This window comes from Sus scrofa, chromosome 5 (assembly GCF_054392235.1).
Source record: "Sus scrofa isolate SSC_HxYL_T2T_F1_AM1 chromosome 5, Sscrofa_HxYL_maternal_Yorkshire_Landrace_v2.0, whole genome shotgun sequence".
In the NCBI taxonomy this organism is placed as follows: Eukaryota; Metazoa; Chordata; class Mammalia; order Artiodactyla; family Suidae; genus Sus; species Sus scrofa.
The window spans coordinates 13,704,025-13,723,463 of record NC_139387.1 but is presented as its reverse complement, the minus strand read 5'-3'; the positions used below and the strand labels follow the sequence as shown (position 1 = coordinate 13,723,463).

The 19,439-nt window shown below is 47.2% G+C and overlaps 1 protein-coding gene and 1 long non-coding RNA gene across 6 annotated transcripts in view; both read right to left on the bottom strand.

Moving 5' to 3' along the window:
- Positions 1-19,439, bottom strand: part of LARGE1 (LARGE xylosyl- and glucuronyltransferase 1) — a 593,475-nt gene that overhangs the window by 158,693 nt on the left and 415,343 nt on the right. The window lies entirely within an intron of this gene.
- LOC146403153 (uncharacterized) lies at positions 13,133-17,172 on the bottom strand. Its single transcript, XR_014803152.1, has 2 exons — positions 16,628-17,172; positions 13,133-16,417 (listed from the first exon to the last, which is right to left on the bottom strand). It is a non-coding gene; the product is annotated as an uncharacterized LOC146403153 (long non-coding RNA).

Here is a 19,439-nt window from a genome sequence, read left to right as displayed (position 1 = left end):
GAGCTACACCTGTCTTTATAGGCATTCCCCCCGCCCCCCCTGCCTAAGGAAAGACTCACAGGTGGGGTGTGGCCAGGGAGGGGCACGAGGCCTGAATTTTGGGACAAGATATGAGAGCGTTGACTCACTGGACTAGTGTTTTGGGAGGTAAAATAGTCCATTTAGAAGAAAAATAATTTTTTTTGAAACTTTGCCCGACCCAAAACTGAAGATGGGTTCTGGGACCACCAGGGTTCGAATTCCTGTTGCATCTCTTCCTTCTTCCATAATCCTAGCAGTCAAGGTCAAGCTGCCTATTTCAGAATTGGCTGCCTCATCTGTTTGCTAAGGATGAGGATACCAGAGTTTACTTTACAGAGATTGTGCTGAACACAAACAGAAGGAGATAACTCAGAGAAAACGTGTATTCCAGTTCCTGGTCCATTCCGGATCTTCAGTTTCAGTTACCCGTGATTTATCTTTTTTTAACAACTTTATTAAGATATAATTAACACACTGAACAACGAGCCATTCTTGTAAATCACGTCATTGGCATCAGTATACCATCCAGAACCCGTAGTCTGGATAAGTGCAATTAGAGAAGGTTGTTATTTAAACAAGGTCACATTTCACTCCTATTCTGTTCCATCCTTACACCTCCAGGGAATAACTAAGTATTAAATATGCAGGCCCCAAATTCATGGCAAGGTCATGAACAAAAAGGGGTAGAATCAGAGACCAAAGTGGCAGCGTCAGAGTGTGTGAACAACACAGGACATTCCTAATCAATGCACATCAAGCTTCAGTGACATTACTCAAAAATGCATTGAGGAGTTCCTGTCCTGGCTCAGTAGAAACGAATCTGACTAGAGTCCTTGAGGATGCAGGTTCGATTCCTGGCCTCGCTCAGTAGGTTAAGGATCTGGCATTGCCATGAGCTGTAGTGCAGGCCAGCAGCTACAGCTTCTATTCAACCCCTAGCCTGAGAACCTCTATAGGCCTCGGGTGTGGCCCTAAAAAAACCCAAAAAAACAAATAAACAAACAAAAAGGAATGCCTTGAGATGTGCTATCCTGCTGTTAGGGACTGAATGTTGGAATCCTTCCAAAATGCTTATGTGGAAGCCCTTATCCCCGTGGGATGGGATTTAGAGATAGGACCTTTGGAAGGTAATTTGGGTTAGATGAGATCAGGACTGCAGGCCCTGCTCTGATGGGCTTAGTACCTTTATAATAATCTTATAAGAAGAGACATCAGACAACACGGGTGCCCCGCCCCCTACCATACTCCCCCTTGTATACAGAGAGGTCACGTGAGCTCAGAATGAGCCAGTGGCCACTTATAAAGCCAAGAGAAGAGGCCTTCTAATGAAGCCTACCTCGCTGGCATTTTGATCTTGGACTTCTCAGCTTCCAGAACTGTGAGAAAATAAACTCTTAAGCCACTGAGGTCTCTGGTATTTTGTCATGGCAGCCGGAGCAGACTAACACCCCCGCACCCCATGCCTCAGCTTAGCCTGCTTGCAATAAAGGACAGTGGGAGACGCAGAAGAAACAATTTCCTATAGAAGCTGCCTTATGAGCCTGTCACAAGCTCTCTTTTCTCAGGTCACGGAGAAATAACTTTCCTGGAAAAAGTTTTCGAAGAGATGAGAAAGAAGAGCTAAGAGCCTCGCTGTGACTTGCAATTTTCAAAGTGCTGCTTCTGACAAGGGGATTCGGTAGGGAAAATTCTTAGAAAAAGTCCCCCCTGGGGCTTGAGGAATCCTGACACCTGAGTGTATAGATTCTTCCTTCTCATGCTTATCAGGAGGGGATCAACGGACTGTAATTATGACTCTTAAGCAAAAGAGAGGCAAGACCAACCGGTCCCTCCCGAGGAGACATTTACCTGTCAGTTGTAAGGAAAAGGGGATTTTTGCCATCTCTCAAGGGCCCTTTGTTCAAAGTTTCTACTTGATAATTATGCCATCCAAAGGCCCTTTGTCAAAAGTCTCTCTTTGTTTAGAAACCATGCAGACTTGCTCTTTTGGTTCAACAAAAGATTAGGGACAATTCCGCCCATCAGTATTCTGAATAAGGTAAATGAAAGCTGTCTGTCCTCATGGGACCTTAATCTCATGTCCAAGAAAAATCACCAATAACCCAGAACATACCCCAGAAGCTGGTCTGTGCTTACATACAACTCCTCTAGCCACGGATGCACCCCCTAAATGTCAGTGAGCCCCTCCAGCCCCAGGGCTCAGCTGAATAGTTCCTCCTTCAAGCAATGGGCTAGAGGCATGACTGTGGCCTAGGTGATGCTGAGAACTGCAGTGAATCAATGATAAATGGGGAACTCTGGCCCTTGACCACCATGTGTCTCTTGAAGTCTTGCAAAGTCTATTTCATGGCAAGAAACATAGTCCAGATGCCCAGAGAAAGGATCCCAGATGGCCACAGAGTCTATAATATCTCTGCCTCCCCTAAATGTCTTTCTCCATTTCCTCAACACCCCGCCTCTCCATTTCTGCATTTGAGTCACAGCTCCTCTGGCTTCTTTTTCCCGGAAGCCCTCGTCTAAGTCTATGACTATTCCTTCCAGCTTCTTCAGGGGCAAGGCCAAGGCCCATTTCACTCACCCACTCAGACCCTACTTAAGCTCTACCTCTACCAAGTCAGAGGGCACTGAGGAGAGGAGGGGAGGAACAGAACACAGCCTCTGTTTACAGCCCAGAGCGAGGCAAGAGTGTGGACCACAGATGCCACTCTCAAAGCAACAGCTCATCAGATGCTTGTTAAGTGAACCCTTCTTCCCAAACCAGCTTCCCCTGGACACCAGGGCCACGAGGCATCCTGTGTTCCTCTACACCTGCCGAGATTTCTTCTCCGAGCTTCACCATCCCTGCAAGGGTACGAAAGGCACAATCCATTTAACTCAGCATCTCCCCAGTGTATTTAGCCACGAACACCTATTCACATCTTGGGTTCTACAGAACAGACTGGGACACAGTGCTGCATTACAAAGTAGGATGAAATAATTGCTGGGAGAGAACTTCAAATAAAGGCCAAAGGGAACACGCTCCTCCATGCTGCTTTCCTAATTGCAGGAGGATGGAGAGGTCGGACCGTTCTGTTTGGGAACTCAGTTTAGCAGTTCGATACCTGTGACCTCAGCCAAGTCCATTAACCTCTCTGAACCACAATTTCATCATCTGTTTGGCACAGGATTTCTGGGAAAGTTAAATGAGACAGCACGTGGAAGCATCGGGTGCCATGCCTTGGTGGATCGAAGAGGTGCTCGGGGGAGTGCTCCCTAAGTCTCTGATTCTTTCCCCTCTTATTTCACAGAACTCCTGTCACAGGGACAGCCCGCAAGTCACCCACTTGGCACTTAAAGGTGTTAGTGAGTATGGCTAGCTATCTCCTCCTGAAAATGAATGCATCCTGGGGCTTAGACCTTGGGTCTTCCGGGATTCACATCTTTCATGTAAGGCCCAGAATGTAACAGGTGGCTCAATGTGTGGCTGACATCAAGGATTTTATCAATTTCCTCCAGAAGCCTTATCATTTGCACGCTGCAATACACATCTCAGCAGTGATATCCTCCAGGAAACTTACTCTTCCTGAGTGTTTTTGGCAGCAGGGCAACACCCGTTGACTTCTTTATGACTGATTTCTGAGGCCACCTTTCCTTCCAGAGCAGGAGAGCTACAGTGGCAGGAACTAGATGACAGGTACTATTGCGGCCGGGAAAGAGGTGATCTGCAGCTGGTAGGGGGAGAAGGGGTAGTCCCATCTGCCCACCTCGGCACCTTGGAGTTATGGGTGGCATAGCTCTTATGGCCAATCCTGACCACGCCTCATTTCCCCACTAAACCCTATGCTCTTTCAAAACAGGAGCGAGGTCTTATTTATGGGTATCTTCCAAGGCCTAGCACAGCACTTGGCACTTGCCAAACGCTCAATAAATGGTAGATGGATCAAGGGAAGGAAGGACGGGAAAAAGGGAGGAAGGAAAAGAAGGAAAGAAGGAATGATCTGACCTCAGTGCTCCTGGCATAGAAATTTCCTAAACACACAGCACCTTTATCTCTTGTTAGCTGCTTCTGTACCCAGTGGGACTAGAACAGTGTCTGGCACTAAAAGAAACTAAGTAAATGTCTATTGAATGGCGTTCCCGTTATGGCTCAGTGGCTAGCGAATCCGACTAGGAACCATGCGGTTGCGGGTTCGATCCCTGGCCTTGCTCAGTGGGTTAAGGATCCGCTGTTGCCGTGAGCTGTGGTGTAGGTCGCAGACGGATCCCGCGTTGCTGTGGCTGTGGTGCAGGCCGGCAGCTACAGCTCCGATTAGACCCCTAGCCTGGGAATCTCCATATGCTGCGGGAGCGGCCCAAGAAATGGCAAAAAGGAGATAAATGACTGAATAAACGAAGCCAAGCGACCATTTGGAAAACTGGCTATAATCGACGACTACCCAAAGACGGATCACACCGTTTTCAGATTGCTTCCTGATCTGTTTATTCCCCCAAAGTATCAGGAAATTTTAATAGTCATACAATGTCAATGAGGAGTGAGGAGCAGTAACAAAGACAAACACCTCCTGCGGGCAAAGCAATGTACCAAATTCAGGGACCGCAACAAGAGAAGGTCGCTGCCTCCAGGAGCCACAAAGACCTAGAACACAGCCTGACCTGAACCCAGGGTGGGGACGGCAGCAGGTAAATAAGGACCTGCACCCACAGTGGCTTCAAGGATCACGGAGCAGGGCTGCACCATCCCAGCTAGAGTGCACTCGGATAGGAACGGGGAGAGTGACAGCATCAATTAATCCCTCTGTGATCCTAACGTCAGAAATGTAAGCCTTTTACGATGCAGTAAACCAATTTTTATGGGTTTTTCCATCCGTTTCGTGTCTTGGTATATTTTTTAATCAAAAAGGATAAGAACAAGAAGTCAAGTGGGCATAAATCTCTTGCTCATTTCTCTGGCCCCCTGTCCCTCCCTCTGCTGGGAAGGAAGGGCGAGCCCCACGGGGGACCCACCACACACTTCTCTGTTCTCTTGGGGAGTATTTTCTAGAAAGAAGTCATTCCAGTTGTAGAGAGCTGGGCTCTGCTTTAAACAATGATCACACTCTCCAAAGGCTGCAGGGAAATGGAATCTCAGTAAATCGAATCTCGTGTTTCCAATAACTTTAGATGTATTGTTACCTTTACTTCTGAGGATAAAACCAAAAAGCGTTCCTTGCACGAAATGCGGGAAACAGAAAAAAGCGTAAATAAGACAATAACAATTACTTGCAATCTTGTCACCTAGAGGTAATATGAGAATGTCGTCAGACTTTGATTCCCTGTTTGGGTAGACCGATACCTTGACAAAAATGGATAATGGTCGAATTATTCTGTAACCCAGTTTTAAAGCTGATCTGTAAATGCCATCGACATTTATTCATGCCGTTATTCTACATTTTATTTGCTAGTTGCCTATTATTCTGTTGGATGGACACCTGCAAATTTAACAAGTCTTTGTTTTTAGAAGTTGGATTTTTTTCAAATATTTTTCCTATCATGAACAAGGAAAAGACCTCCTTGTTTTCATCTCCTATAAATCCTAGAAATGAGACTGCTTTGTCATGTATATGTGTATTTTAAAAATTAAATACATTTTGGAGTTCCCTGGTGGCCGAGACATTAAGGACTCAGCATTGTCCTTGCTGTGGCTTGGGTTTGATCTCTGGCCAGGAAATTCTGCATGCTGCAAGCATGGCCAAAAACCAAAACCAAAACCAAAACCAAAACAAACAAACAAAAAACCCACATTTGGTCAAACTGTTCTGCAAATATAAAAATGCTTTTGCAATTTAAACTCCATCCAGTAAAAAGAGTTTACTTTTTTCTTATCTTTACTGTCCCTGGAACCATGTACATAAAGTATGGCCAGTGCTTAATTCCTGTTTTATTTTTCTTTCTTTCTTTCTTTCTTTCTTTTTTTTTTTTTTTTTTTTTTTTTTTGCTTTTTAGGGCCAGACTCATGGCATACGGAGGTTCCCAGGCTAGGGGTCTAATCAGAGCTGTTGCCTTCGGCCTACACCCCAGCCACAGCAATGCCAGATCCGAGCCGCATCTGTGACCTACACCACAGAGCTCACGACAACACCAGATCCTTAACCCACTGAGCAAGGCCAGGGATTGAACCTGCGTCCTCACAGATGCTAGTCAGATTCGTTAACCACTGAGCCACAACGGGAACTCCTGTTTTTCATTTTTTGATTACTTGTGTTTTTACACGTGTCAAATTGACTTGTTTCCTTCTTGGAGGTGCACCTGGGTCTTTTGCCCATTCTTCTCTTTCTTATTGATTTGTAGAAACACTTTACATATTGAAGTTCCGTGAGCACAGCTACACATAGTGTAGAATATACAAGCTAGAAAATTGTTTTTGGTTTATCTCATTCCCAGTCCCTAAATGGCCACCTTCCTCCTGTTGTCTGAAGAGGAAAGTTAATATGAAAAACTAGATTGTGGCATAAACAAATGTGATCAGGGTTAATTTACTTTGGTTCTGTGTGCATTTTTTGTACAACATTAAAGAAAGTGGACTTCTTTCTAAATAAAAAGTATGTACATTTTCCTTAGAGTGGTTTGTTTGGGTATTTTTTTTAAGTGGTTTTTTTCTTCCCTTTCCTCATCCATCCTACCAATTTTTCATCTGCAATTTCCTTTGTCTCCTTATTTGTCAAATAGTCACTGGGAAAGCAGTGCTTATACAAGAGAAGAAAAACACCATCATTCACTCCAGATGCATCACTAATTTTTAGAGGACCCAAGGAATTTTCTTCAAGGTGGTAAACCTTGCCTCTTAGGGCAACCACTAACCCAGGCAGAATTTGGCAATTAGTGTAGAAATTGGCCCTGAAGAAACCATACCAGTGCTTTTAGCAAAGTCAGCCAGTGGCAGCCTTCTTGGAAGAATAACATTTTGAAAGACATGGAGGTGACAGGGTTGAGAAACACGAGTCCCTCATGGGACTCACAGTTTCTGGGTGTGTGAGGCCACTTCCTCCATGTCCAAGGAGGGTCCTACCAGCAGGGAGATGCTAATCAATGGGTCACTTCCCCTGAAGGAAACTTCTTCTTGCAGAAGAGAAAGCTGAGCTAAAAGTCCCCATCTGACTCTGGGGGTGGGGAAGCCAAAAGGGAAGCTGGTGTCATTGTTCTCATGATGTCCCTGCCAAGAGGCTGAGTACTGCAGCGATTCAGATGCATGGAGTAGGGGGACGGGCAGGTTTGGTGCCCTCTCCCTGTGATGCTGGGAAATTAGAGACGGCAGGTGAGCTAGGTCAGGGCTCCTAGGTCTTGGGGCAACCAACTCCTACCACACCAGAAACGTTCCACCTTTTATCTTCTTCGGCTTCTTGTGCTCTATTTATGAATATCATTTCCCACCTGCATTCTGGTTGCAAAATTTCAATCTTTGTGAAAGTCTTGGCTGGTCTGCATTCGGTATGGGTCACACTTGAGCAGTGAGGGTTATGTGGTTTTGTCCACAGGGCCAGCAACACCGCCTCTGGAGAGCAAGGCTCCACGGAAGAAGGTCAAATTCAGAGAGCACCAAACTGCTCTTAGAAAAGAAGGCATTTTTACTTCTAGAATCACCCTGCAGATCCAAGACCTCATGTAACTAACTATTCATAGTAACACATTTATTTACTACGTATTAATGGAAATGCTTTCCTGTACAAGCAGCAGTCCAGCAATTCTTGAAGATGCACTGGGAGCTCGGGGAGGAAAGGATGGATGGGAAGGGGATAAGGACCGTGAGGAGTATGTGAACTGGAGACGGGCACCTGCCACCTGCCTTTACATGGGCTGGAGCACGAGCCCCTGAAAGGAGCTCAGGGTGGAGGCCAGGGGTGAGGCGCTGTGCACTCTGGGAAAACTGGCCGAATAGGTCTTTAGATAGATTATTTTCAGGAGCAGAATGTGAGCCCAACTCTTGCATCTCCTGCTATCTAGAACAGCACTCCAATCCTTCGTGGTGATGTCTGCTCCTCGTGACTAGCAGCAACCTTCACGAGACTAGCAGCAGCCCGATGCAAAATGTATGTTGGGTGGCATGTACCTCCCCTTTCACCAAAATCACATACATCCTGACCTTCCTCCCCGCTCTTAGGAGCAGTTAATCCGAGCTGGCTGAAATGCTGCCTCCCGAGCTATCATCCTCATTTTGTCCCAAAGAAAACTTAAACTCTCAACTTTTCAGTTCTGCATATTTTTTTAAGTCTACAGGCAGCTTAGAAATTGTGAGCCGGAAGCTCAAGGCACTTAAAAGAGTGGGCAGGGGAGAAGCCCCTGGGAACTAAAGGGGCGGGGACGGCAGCAGGATAATAGATGCTTATAATGATCGCTGATGCTCTTAATTATAACCAGGAGGCATGTGGATCCTGCCTTGTTAAGGAACAATTAAATTATCTTCACTCGGTTAAACTGATGGCGGCAGGGCAGTGGGCCACTGGCTTTTAGAATCCTCTTCAGATAAAGGGGATGACACACCAAAGGGCTGGAGACCTGAGAGGGGTACCGCTGGGAGAGGCAGGGCAAGTGCCCTTGTTACCAGGCACACCCCGGTCCTCGTGAATTTCAGTCTGCCGCTGGCCATGGCCTGGCCGTGGGTGCAGTTGTCACCGTGGTTTGGCGAAGTGGGACCCACAGCCAAGGTGGCTACAAGTTTAGATTTTCTGTTAATCCGGGAGCACCTCTGAGGTGACAATGGGTGTAAACGGTGAAAAGCAGGGATCTGGGCTGCTGACCGATGCTTCATCTCTCCACAAATACCCTGATCTCTGGGCTGTAAACGTGATGCCCTTCAGAGGTGCTCCTCCAAATAAACCAAGAAACTGAGATAAAAGACAACCTGGGAAGATACTTTTTTTTTTTCCTTTCTTTTTTTAATAGGGGCATCTGCGGCACATGGAAGTTTCCAGGCTAAGAGTCAAATCCAAGCTGTAGCCAGGGGCAACAATGGATCCAAGCCACATCTGCAACCTACACCACAGCTTGGGGCACTGCTGGATCCTTTAACTCACCATGCCAGGCCAGGGATCAAACCTATGCCTTCTTAGCAACCTGAGCTACTGCAATCAGATTCTTGACCTACTGCGCCACAGTGGGAACTCCTTACATTCCCATTTTATTTTTACTTATTTTTATTTTCTTAGGGCTGCACCTGAGGCATATGGAAGTTCCCAGGCTAGGGATTGAATCAGCACTTGCAGAGCTAGGCCACAGCCACAGACGTGGCAACACAGGATCCGAGCTGCATCTGTGACCCACTTCACAGCTTACGGCAATACCTAACCTGCTGAGACACAACAGGAATGCCAACCAGGGGAGATTCTTTTTATTTTTTTTTTTTGCTCTTTAAGGCTTCACCCTTGGCATATGGAAATTCCCAGGCTAGGGTTCGAATCAGAGCTACAGCTGCCAGCCTGCACCAGAGCCATAGCAACGTGGGATCCAAGCTGTGTCTGCGACCTACACCACAGACCACGGCAACGCCACATCCTTATCCCACTGAGCAAGGCCAGGGATCAAACCCATGTCCTCATAGATATTAGTTGGGTTCATTACTGCTGAGCGATGACAGGAACTCCCCAACCTGGGGCGATTCTGATGTCTCTATATTTAAAAAAATTAATTAAGCTACATTTCCACCGTTGCTTTCACTTTATCAAACACTCTTTTCTAATACAATCAATAAATATTTATGGAGCTAGGTGCTGTGGGTGATACAAAGAAAAATGAGCCATGGTCCCCAACCTTGACGAGTTTCAACTTAATGACTATTTAAGAGTCCTTTCCCCTCCTCCAAAACCAATGTCATCATGATTTAAATGCAGGATCAGAACTTCCTCAGTAAATCTTACTGTGAATCATACTCAGAAAGGGAATAATGTTTCTGGAAAACACATGTTAAAGGGTGATAAATTTCCCTTTCCCATCTTCTCAGAGTTCCTGCATCTAAAGCTGGGAGCAATAAAGGGCCTGAGGACTCTCACCTCTTAAACTGAGGAGGGAAGGGCGTGCAGGAAGGTTCTGGGCAGCTTAGAAGGAGAGAGCAATGCAGATACCGAGAGGCTCAGGAACTGCTCTCCTGCTGACATAAGGGTCGATCATAACGGCCGCTCTTACCTTCTTTCTCCCAAATTCTTTGAGTTCAGCCTGTCAATAGATGCTGGTGAACCTGGACCAACAGCTGTGCCCCATCTGCTTACTCCCATTTGGTCTTGGACTTTCCTGCACACCTGCACCTCTCGCTCCCACCCACACGGGCTTGTTGCCACTTCAGTGCAATGAGATCCCCTCACCCAATGTAATAATGAGTCTTTGTTGTTGTTGTTTTAATTACAAAAGGAATACGTAGTCCTCGTAGGAAATTTCAGAAATTAAAAAACATATATGAAATAGAAATAACTGCAATCCCATGATTTAGAAATTGGCCCTGTTAACATTTTAGTATGTTTTCAATGACTTTGTTTGTTTGTTTTTGTCTTTTTAGGGCCACACCCACAGCATATGGAGGTTTCCAGGCTAGGGGTCTAATCGGAGCTACAGCTGCCAGCCTACACCACAGCCACAGCAATGCCAGATGTGAGCTGCGTCTGTGACCTACGCCACAGCTCACGGCAATGCCGGATCCCTAACCCACTGAGTGAGGCCAGGGATCGAACCCAGAACCTCATGGTTCCTAGTCCGATTCGTTTCCACTGCGCCATGATGGGAACTCCCTGACTTTTTGTTAATTGATGCTTCTTTGCGGGGCGGGGGGGGGGGGGGGGTCGCGCCCTCGGCACGTGGAAGTTCCTGGGCCAGGGATCAAACCCATGCCACAGCAGTGACTCAAGCCACAGCAGTGACAGTGGATCCTTAACCACTAGACCACTAGGGAACTCCTAGATGCTTTTTTATTTTTAAAAAATCTTGTTCTGATTTCTACCCAATTATTTCTTTGCATTTGGGCTTTAACTTGGGCCACCATCCAAATTCAACCATCAGCTCAAGGGCCATATCACCGGCGAGGCCTCTCTGACCCACACCTCCACTGACCGTGGTGACCCCTCTTCCTGGGGCATTCCCAGTCCCCTTAACTCTGACTTGCTTTTTTTTTTTTTTTTTTGTCTTTTGCTATTTCTTTGGGCCGCTCCCACAGCATATGGAGGTTCCCAGGCTAGGGGTCGAATCGGAGCTGTAGCCACTGGCCTACACCAGAGCCACAGCAACCGGGATCCGAGCCGTGTCTGCAACCTACACCACAGCTCAGGGCAACGCCGGATCATTAACCCACTGAGCAAGGCCAGGGATTGAACCCGTAACCTCATGGTTCCTAGTCGGATTCATTAACCACTGCACCAGGACGGGAGCTCCAACTCTGACTTGCTTTTCACCGAGGCAGGTAACAGTGTCTAATACATCTCTGTATCTTCTGGGGGTGGGGAGGAGAATACGAGCTCCGTGAAAGAGAGGTCTTTTGTTTGTTGCTACATCTCCAGCACCTATGGACAAAGGATGCTGAAGGAATAAGTCCAGATTATCTGGAGAACTTCACGTCTTCTTGCCAAATTAAAGAGCTGCATAGGAACCAATATGATGGCCTTTTGCAGATTTGCTCCTTGGAACTTCTGCCAGCAGAGAGAAGGGGTGGGGTTGGGAGAGAATAGGAGACCCGAGGCCAGCGTGGACCCTGCTGCTAATCCGGGGATTGCGCTTGAGCACGTGGCTTGTCTGCCCCAGCCTCAGTCTCCTTGAGGATGGAAACAGGGCTGGGTGTGTCCGATGCCAAAGGTTCTTCTATCTCTTTGTTCTTGGATATCGGACAGACTTTATGGGGAAAGCTACATGGACCCCAAGAAAGCAGGGGGTGCATCTAACATGACCACCCCCACGCAATCCACCTCCTGCCACTGGCACAGCACCTGACAGTTTACAAAGTCCTTTCAATTTAGATCATCCCACTAATTTTATCTCTTGGCTAATCAGCCTGAGACTGTCAAATGGAGCATCAAAACCAAGCATAGAGGGCACGCGAGACACCAGGACAAAGGCAGGAGGACTAAACAGAAGAGACAGGAAGAGACAGCCTGAGAAAGGCTGAGAAACTCTATCATTGGGATTCAATGTAACTTTAGCAAGACGGAGGAAAAAAAGAGCCTCAAGAGCCAGGGGAACTAATTTTCACACAATTCATCCAGATCTTATTTAAATACTCCTTAGGCAACTGTTACACTGCACTAAAATCCTGTGGGGATAACGCAAACTGGGTGCCTGCTCCTCCTCCACCCCTCTGATGGGAAGCAGGAAATGAGGTGGTTTCTCCAGCTCCCCGCCCCAAACCTGGCTGGAGGGTTGCCGGTTCCTCAGAAAGCTGCTGCTAAACCTCCCGTAACTCATTTAGGAGACGGTACCTCGATTCCTATCAAATCTGTTTCCTGGGTTGTCTAACTGTATCTCATTGTGATTCTGTGACTTTTATCAAATGCCTAGATCTGAATTGCAGACGCAAATATTCCTTTTCACATTCTCTCCGGACGAGTGACTGCAGTCGGAGTTGCTTCTCCAGGACTTCTTGATTGCTGTAAGCTAGCAGGGGAAAAACACCCCTTTTTTTTTTAAAAAAAAGAGGGCTTCAGGGCCACAGTAAACATATGCTCATCAAATTATTCACTCATTCACCTGTTCATCCGTTCACTAGATAATTATTGAGCATCTCCTATCAACCAGATACTGATCCAGGCAACAGGGGTGAATAATCTCATTCACAGGGGCCTGCTGTAGAGCACAGGGACCTCTACTCAGTATTCTGTGATGACCTATGTGGGAAAAGAATCTGAGAAAGAATGGATGTGTGTATACGTATAACCCAAACTAGACTTCAGTAAAAAAGAATCTCATTCAAACTGGAGCGAAAGATGCCAGTCACTAGTGTCGGGAGCTATAAAGTGGCCTTCTATCCTCATCACAGGTCTGCTGAAGCCCCTGGACCCTACTGCACTTAGGGACAGAGAGCAGCATCCCTCTCGCTCTTTTACATCAGTCTGATGGTTCCTCTGCAGCAGCCTGCGATCTTCCTCCCTCCCTCCCTTGCTTCTTTTCTTCCTCTCTTCCTCCCTTCCTCCCTCCTTCCCTTCCTTCCTTTCTTTTTTCCTTTTTCTTTCTATGGCTGATACTTGCAGCATATGAAAATTCTTGGGCTAGGGGCTGAATAAGACCTGCAGGTGCTGGCCTATGCCACAGCAACACTGGATCCCAGCCACATCTGTGACCTACACTGCCGCTTGCGGCAATGCCAGATCCTTAGCCCACTGATGGAGACCAGGGATCCCACCAGCATCTCCACGGAGACTATGTCAGGTTCTTAACCCACCGAGCCACCAGGGAACTCCATCTTTCTTTTCTCTTCCAAGTCTTTCCCCCCAGTACACACTCCTCTGGCTGCTTTTCTGGCGCATGAGTTAGCCAAATCAGCACCTTGGAGAGCACTTTGGGGTTTTGGTTTGTTCTTTTAGTTTGTTTGTTTTTTTCAAGGCCTTCCCCACCAGCTGCCAAGAGGAGGAAGCAGAGAGCGTGCCCACCCATGTCCCAGGGTCAGCAAATGCACTGAATAAGGGAGATGGGAGGATGGGCTGTCTCTGTGCTGGTGTTGTGAAGAGGTGACCTCATTTAGCTGAGTAAGGTCATAAAATACACTGAAATCTGGAAGACGACCGCTTTTTTTTTTGGCCTGCTATACAGGAAAGCACAAACAGACCAGGATAAGGAATCTCTCTCTGTCCTGCTGCTCACTGGCTGCAGGAGCATCTCCGGCACTTGACATAAAATTCTCAGTTTCCCCACCTGCCAAATGGAGATAATGACGTCTCTGCCCTTGAGGTGACCTCGAGGATTAAGGAAATGCTCTCTTTGGTGAGCATTTACTATGAGGCAGGCAATGAGGGAAGCCTTTTTACAAAGAGGCTCTTCTTTAATCCCAGCGATGCTAACTCAAGTTAGCCTCCGTTCAAGGTCTGGTGAAGGATTTTGCCATTTCTGTTTCCCGGGAAGAGGGTTCATCTGGAGCAACTAGAACAGTTCTCAGCTTAAATACGTCGATGGTGCACAAAAGGTTTGGCAAAATCTCAGACAGAGCCAATCCAAACATCTGAGTTATACTGTCAAATACGGCAGCTGCCAGCTACCTGTAGCCACTTACATTTAAATTAATCAAAATAGATCAAATTAAAGTTTACTTCCCTAGTCAGAACTGGCACATCTCAAGGGTTTAATGACCAATGTGGTTGAACCCAGTGTATACCAGTGCTCTGGCTCTCCCAGTCTCCCACAGGCCACACCCAATGCTCCTGGGGAAATGCACGGGCAATCATATCACCCGGCTTCAAACTTTCCACAAAGCACTCCGTTCCCCAGAGTCCCTATAAGAAGCCCTGGGCTTGTCATACGACCCCCTTTGCAACGGAAACACACAGTTGGCCAAATCCACCACCGTCACGCGTCCACCCATTGCCTCAGCATCTCTTCTCCATCCAGTCCCCCAATGGCCGGCTCATTCATTCATTCCTTCCACCAGTATTTACCAAGCACTGCTATGGGCCAGATACTATGTGAAGTATCAGAGACATGACAGCAGAAACAGGAAACAAGATCAGATCCCTACCCTTATGGAGCTTACATTATAACAGGACAGACAACAGAGAAATAAATTTATTAAGATATAGGAGTTTCCATTATGGCTTAGTGGTAAGGAACCCCACTAGTGTCCATGAGGATTTGGGTTCAATCCTTGGCCTTGCTCAGTGGTTAGGATTGGGCATTGCTGTGAGCGTAGGCCAGCAGCTGCAGCTCCAATTCTACCCCTGGCCTTGGAACCTCTACACACTGCAGGTGTGGCCCTTAAAAAAAAAAAAAAAAGGATATAAAGAATGCCAAGTGGATGTGAATACCTCGACTTGTCTAGTATCATGCAATTTTCAGCCACGCCCATGACATGCAGAAGTTTCTGGGCTAGGGAGCGAACCCACGCCACAGTGGAAACCCCAGCTGCTGCAGTGACAACGCCAGATCTTTGACCCACTGCGCCACCAGAGGACTCCTAGTATCATGTAATATTACATTATGCTTTTGTATTTAGGTATAGGTTAGTCCTACTAGGTTCAAATTTCTGAAGGGCAAGGACTGTGTCTTAACCAACTTCACTTACTCCAGAAACTGTCAAGGAATACCAAATGCAAAGCCACCCGGCAGTGAATAAGAGGAACCCCTGCCATTTTGTCCTTATCTGAAAGAGACTGCCTTTCTTTCCACCTCAATCTTGTCCAACAAAGGACTGATGTGCCATTTACATGCATAATAGCTGGAAGAACAGCACCGAGAATGTGGAAACCACTCAGGACGTATGAGTTGTTGCTATAATTATTGCTAATCTAAACCACTTTTGGTAGATCCACTATAACACACGTAACCATTACCCAGTGGATTACTGAAACACTTCTGATTTTGGTCTCTGACTAGCATAAGATGAAACCCCCGCATGCCCCACAGGGGGCGCTACAGGGCCCGGGAATTCTGGACCGCTTGTCTATTCGCTAAAGAGACAGAGCAATGCCTTCAAGCAGGAGCCAAGTTAGGAGGTTTCTAACCTTCTGCATCATCTCCACCACTCTTCCTACTCAAATACGGTGGAGAGGCTCTGTCTCAGAGGCTACAGTTCTGGCATTTTGGTGGCCCTTGGCCCCTGACCCTGAGCTGCACAGCTGCCCCTGCATCATAAATCTTCCTTGCTGTTCACCTCCTTCCCACCACCGGCGCCAACTCCCGGGGGACTCTTCCCTCTTAGTCCCATGATTCTTCCCTTTTATGCTGCTGGTAAGATTGTCCTTTAGAAAGTGGAAAGAATCTCAGCAGCTCACCCAGACAAAACCGAGCCTGGCACCCACGAGTGGCTGTGAGACCATCTTGGGCAGATATGCCTCTGAGTCTCAGAATGTTTCTGTAAAGAGGAGACACCATCAGCTTTCAAGGCAGGTTACAGGATGTTTGCATCTTTGCATGCAGTTCCTGGAATTCTTATTAGTGCTGTGGTTCTTCTGTGTCCACTTCCAAGCTTAGGGACTTCTGGAAGCTTGAGGGCACACAAATACTCACTTTCTGAATAGCTGGCCATCTCCTACATGTGGCTGTGTAAGAGGCAGCTCAAGAATTATTAATTAGATGGAGTTCCCATCAGGGCTCAGTGGTTAATGAATCCGACTAAGGACCATGATGTTGCGGGTTCAATCCCTGGCCTCACTCAGTGGGTTGGGGATCCAGCATGGCTGCGGGCTGTGGTGTAGGTCACAGACGCGGCTCAGATCCTACGTTGGCTGTGCTGCAGGCTGGTGGCTACAGCTCCAATTGGACCCCTAGCCTGGGAACCTCCATATGCCAGGGGTATGGCCCTAGAAAAGGCAAAAAAATTTTTAATTAGGTCAAAGTAGGAACTATGTTTATATATATAGCTGCATGTGGGTAGGAAGAGACTGAGGTCATTAGACCTGCGTCCGAGGAGGGTCAGGGAGAACTACTGATAAAAGCAGTTAAAAAGATGAACGCCTATTCTCACTTGAGCGACCCCAACCAGCTGGGACTCAGTAATTTTAAAGACAATGGCGGGTGCTCATTTCAAGGTGAGGGAAAATTCTGAAGGTGAAAGAACCTTCTTAAAACTTCCTTTTAATTAAAGTGTTGATTGGCTACATTTCCCCTGAGCTTAGCTCTTTGTCTACAGAGGAAATCACATAGGGTTTAGCCTAGACAGTAAGCCACTTAATCTGAAATTGTTATGCCATCACAAGTGTGATAGCCCCACTTTTGTGCCCAGCACTGGGTAGGTTTGAAAAGCTTTGGAAGAGGAGGAATCCATCAGTCTTTTCGACTCTTGCTGTCTGTATAGCTGCAACTAAGCAAAACGGTCCAACTAACCTAGAAAAGGAGTTCAAGATGTGGCTGAATCACTATGAAACGTGGACAAGGCCAGAGGCAGCTGTCATGCAAAGTTTCTGCTGAGATGGGGACTGCAGGGCCTATTCAACTCCAGAGATGACAAGAGTTTCACGGAATATTTGAAAACTAGAAAGTTGCAAAAGTTGCTGTGTTCTACACAGACTGGATGCCGGAAAAGTCCTGAAGCACTAACTGGGTGATGACAGAAAAGAGAAAAATAGGGGAGATGAAGAGGCAACAGCAAGAATGATGGGGACCGGTCGGCCACTGGCAGGTGACAGATGAGCCAATGCATCACCAAGGGAGATGTGAGCGAAAGGCATGGAGACACTCTGGGTATCACGAAGCCTCTAGTTGGGAGGCACACAGAGCCAGGAGCTCATGCTGCTGACTGCAGGATCCAGGGAACAGAGCCGGCCCACCGTGATTCCCAAATGCCATGTGAAGCCGAAGCAGAGTGGGGCATTCCATGGGTGTCAGCCTAGATCATCTTCCTGTGTGCTGCACCCAAATCCATCACAATGAAAAGCAACATCATCTTGGTTTTACAGCAGAGGAACCCGAGTCCCTAAATAACACATTCTGGCTACAGAGCAAGCATAAGGCAGCATGGGGACTGGCAGCTGACCTGTCTGAAGACACAGGCCATGTGCTCCTAAAGCACTGCAAATTCTGTCACTAACGTCATCCCTAAGAGCGCCTGAGAATGACTATACAGCCCAAACGAGCCTGCTGGTGAGCGTGTGATTTCTTTCAAGTCTCAATTTTCATCTTAATCATTTGTGCACATTTAAAAATTTATCTAATAGACTTATTTGTGTTTTAATTGACAAATGCTGTTTTAAATGACTCACCACATGGAAGGGCATACTGTCCTAGTCCTGGGGTCTTGGAACAGTATCTGACATGACAGTGAGTCCTCAAGGGGAGAAGGGTGGGCAATGGGGGGGGGGGTGCCCTAGGTCTTGAAAGGCAATGTATTCTACCATGCTGCCCCCTGACATCTCATTTGCAGGGCAAAACAGGAAAGATCAGAGCGCCCCATCAGCGCCGAAATGATGTTAAACGGCTAGGTAAGTGCAGAGAGCAGCAAGGCTCTGGCAGGTAACAGGTGTTTTCGCTCTTGAATTGGGAAAGAATCTCTCTCTGCTACTTTCTGATAAAAGTCATCTCTGTCCAAGTGGATGTCCCTACTGGGGGCGGTGTTTGTTTATGTGCCCATGTCTCTAAGTGCCTTTGGTGGAAGCGATATGATTGTCCAGCCTAATGGAAATGACACTTGACTCTGAGCCCTGGGCCAGGTGTTGGCCAAAGGGCTTTACATGGGTGGCTCCCAATGAACTCCTCCCAACAACCCTATGAAGTAGGCGGTCCTATCACGCACATTTGGCAGATGAGGAAACGGAGGACAGAGTGGTTGAGTCACCTGCCCCAGGTGACCCAAACTCGGAATGGAAGTTCCCCGGCCAGGGGTCGAATCAGAGCTATAGCTGCCCACCTACACCACAGCCACAGCCAAACTGTCTGCCACCTACACCACAGCTCATGGCAATGCCAGATCCCTGATCCACTGAGCAAGGCCAGGGATCGAACCCACATCTTCATGGATACTAGTCGGATTTATTTCCACTGCACCACAACAGGAACCCCCAAAAGCCTTCATTTTAACCAAAGTCCCCAGGAAGCCCATCTCCTTGGTCCACATTTGCACAGTAAGAAGCTAATAAATATCAGTGCCCATTCTCTTGACACCATTCAGAAGTTCTCCTAACTTACTTGCTGACTAGAGCCCTCTATCTTCCGACTGCGTAGCAATCATGAGATCCTTTCTATCTGCAAAAGGCACAGCCATCGCTCAATCCCTTCTAAAGCCTCTCATCTAAAAGATGCTACCCTGGATGTGGCGATGCCCATCCTCGGTTTAACACGGGCACACAGGTAAACGGCCAAGAGAAATTTGCTTTTTTCAAGCTCTTCAGCCCAGGGAGCTGAGTCGGAGTCCTGGGTAATTTGTAAAGACCAGCAAGGCTTAGAGCTATAGAAAACTTTATGGAGCCGAGGCCAGGTTGCATAGGGGTCAAATGGTTGGCTTTGAAGACAAACAGCCCTGGGTATAGATCTGGATTTTTTCCACTTCCAGGCTGCATGCTTCTGAGCCCTGAATCTACCCAAACGCCTCTCGGTTTCCTCCACCTGTGAAACGGAGACAGTCATGCTTGCCTCTTGGTGCTGTTGTCAAGAGCATTGAGATAAGTTTCCCAAGGCTAAATGCTACTTGACAGGTTATGTAAATGACTGAAATGGCTGGGCTGCTACGAAAATACACACAGATTAAAGCATGTGAGAGCGTTCAGCAGAGCGCCTAACACACAGTGGGTGTTCCATCTATGGAAGATGACGGCTACGGTGATAACTGCATCCAGGCAAGAGATGCTGCGCCACTGTTT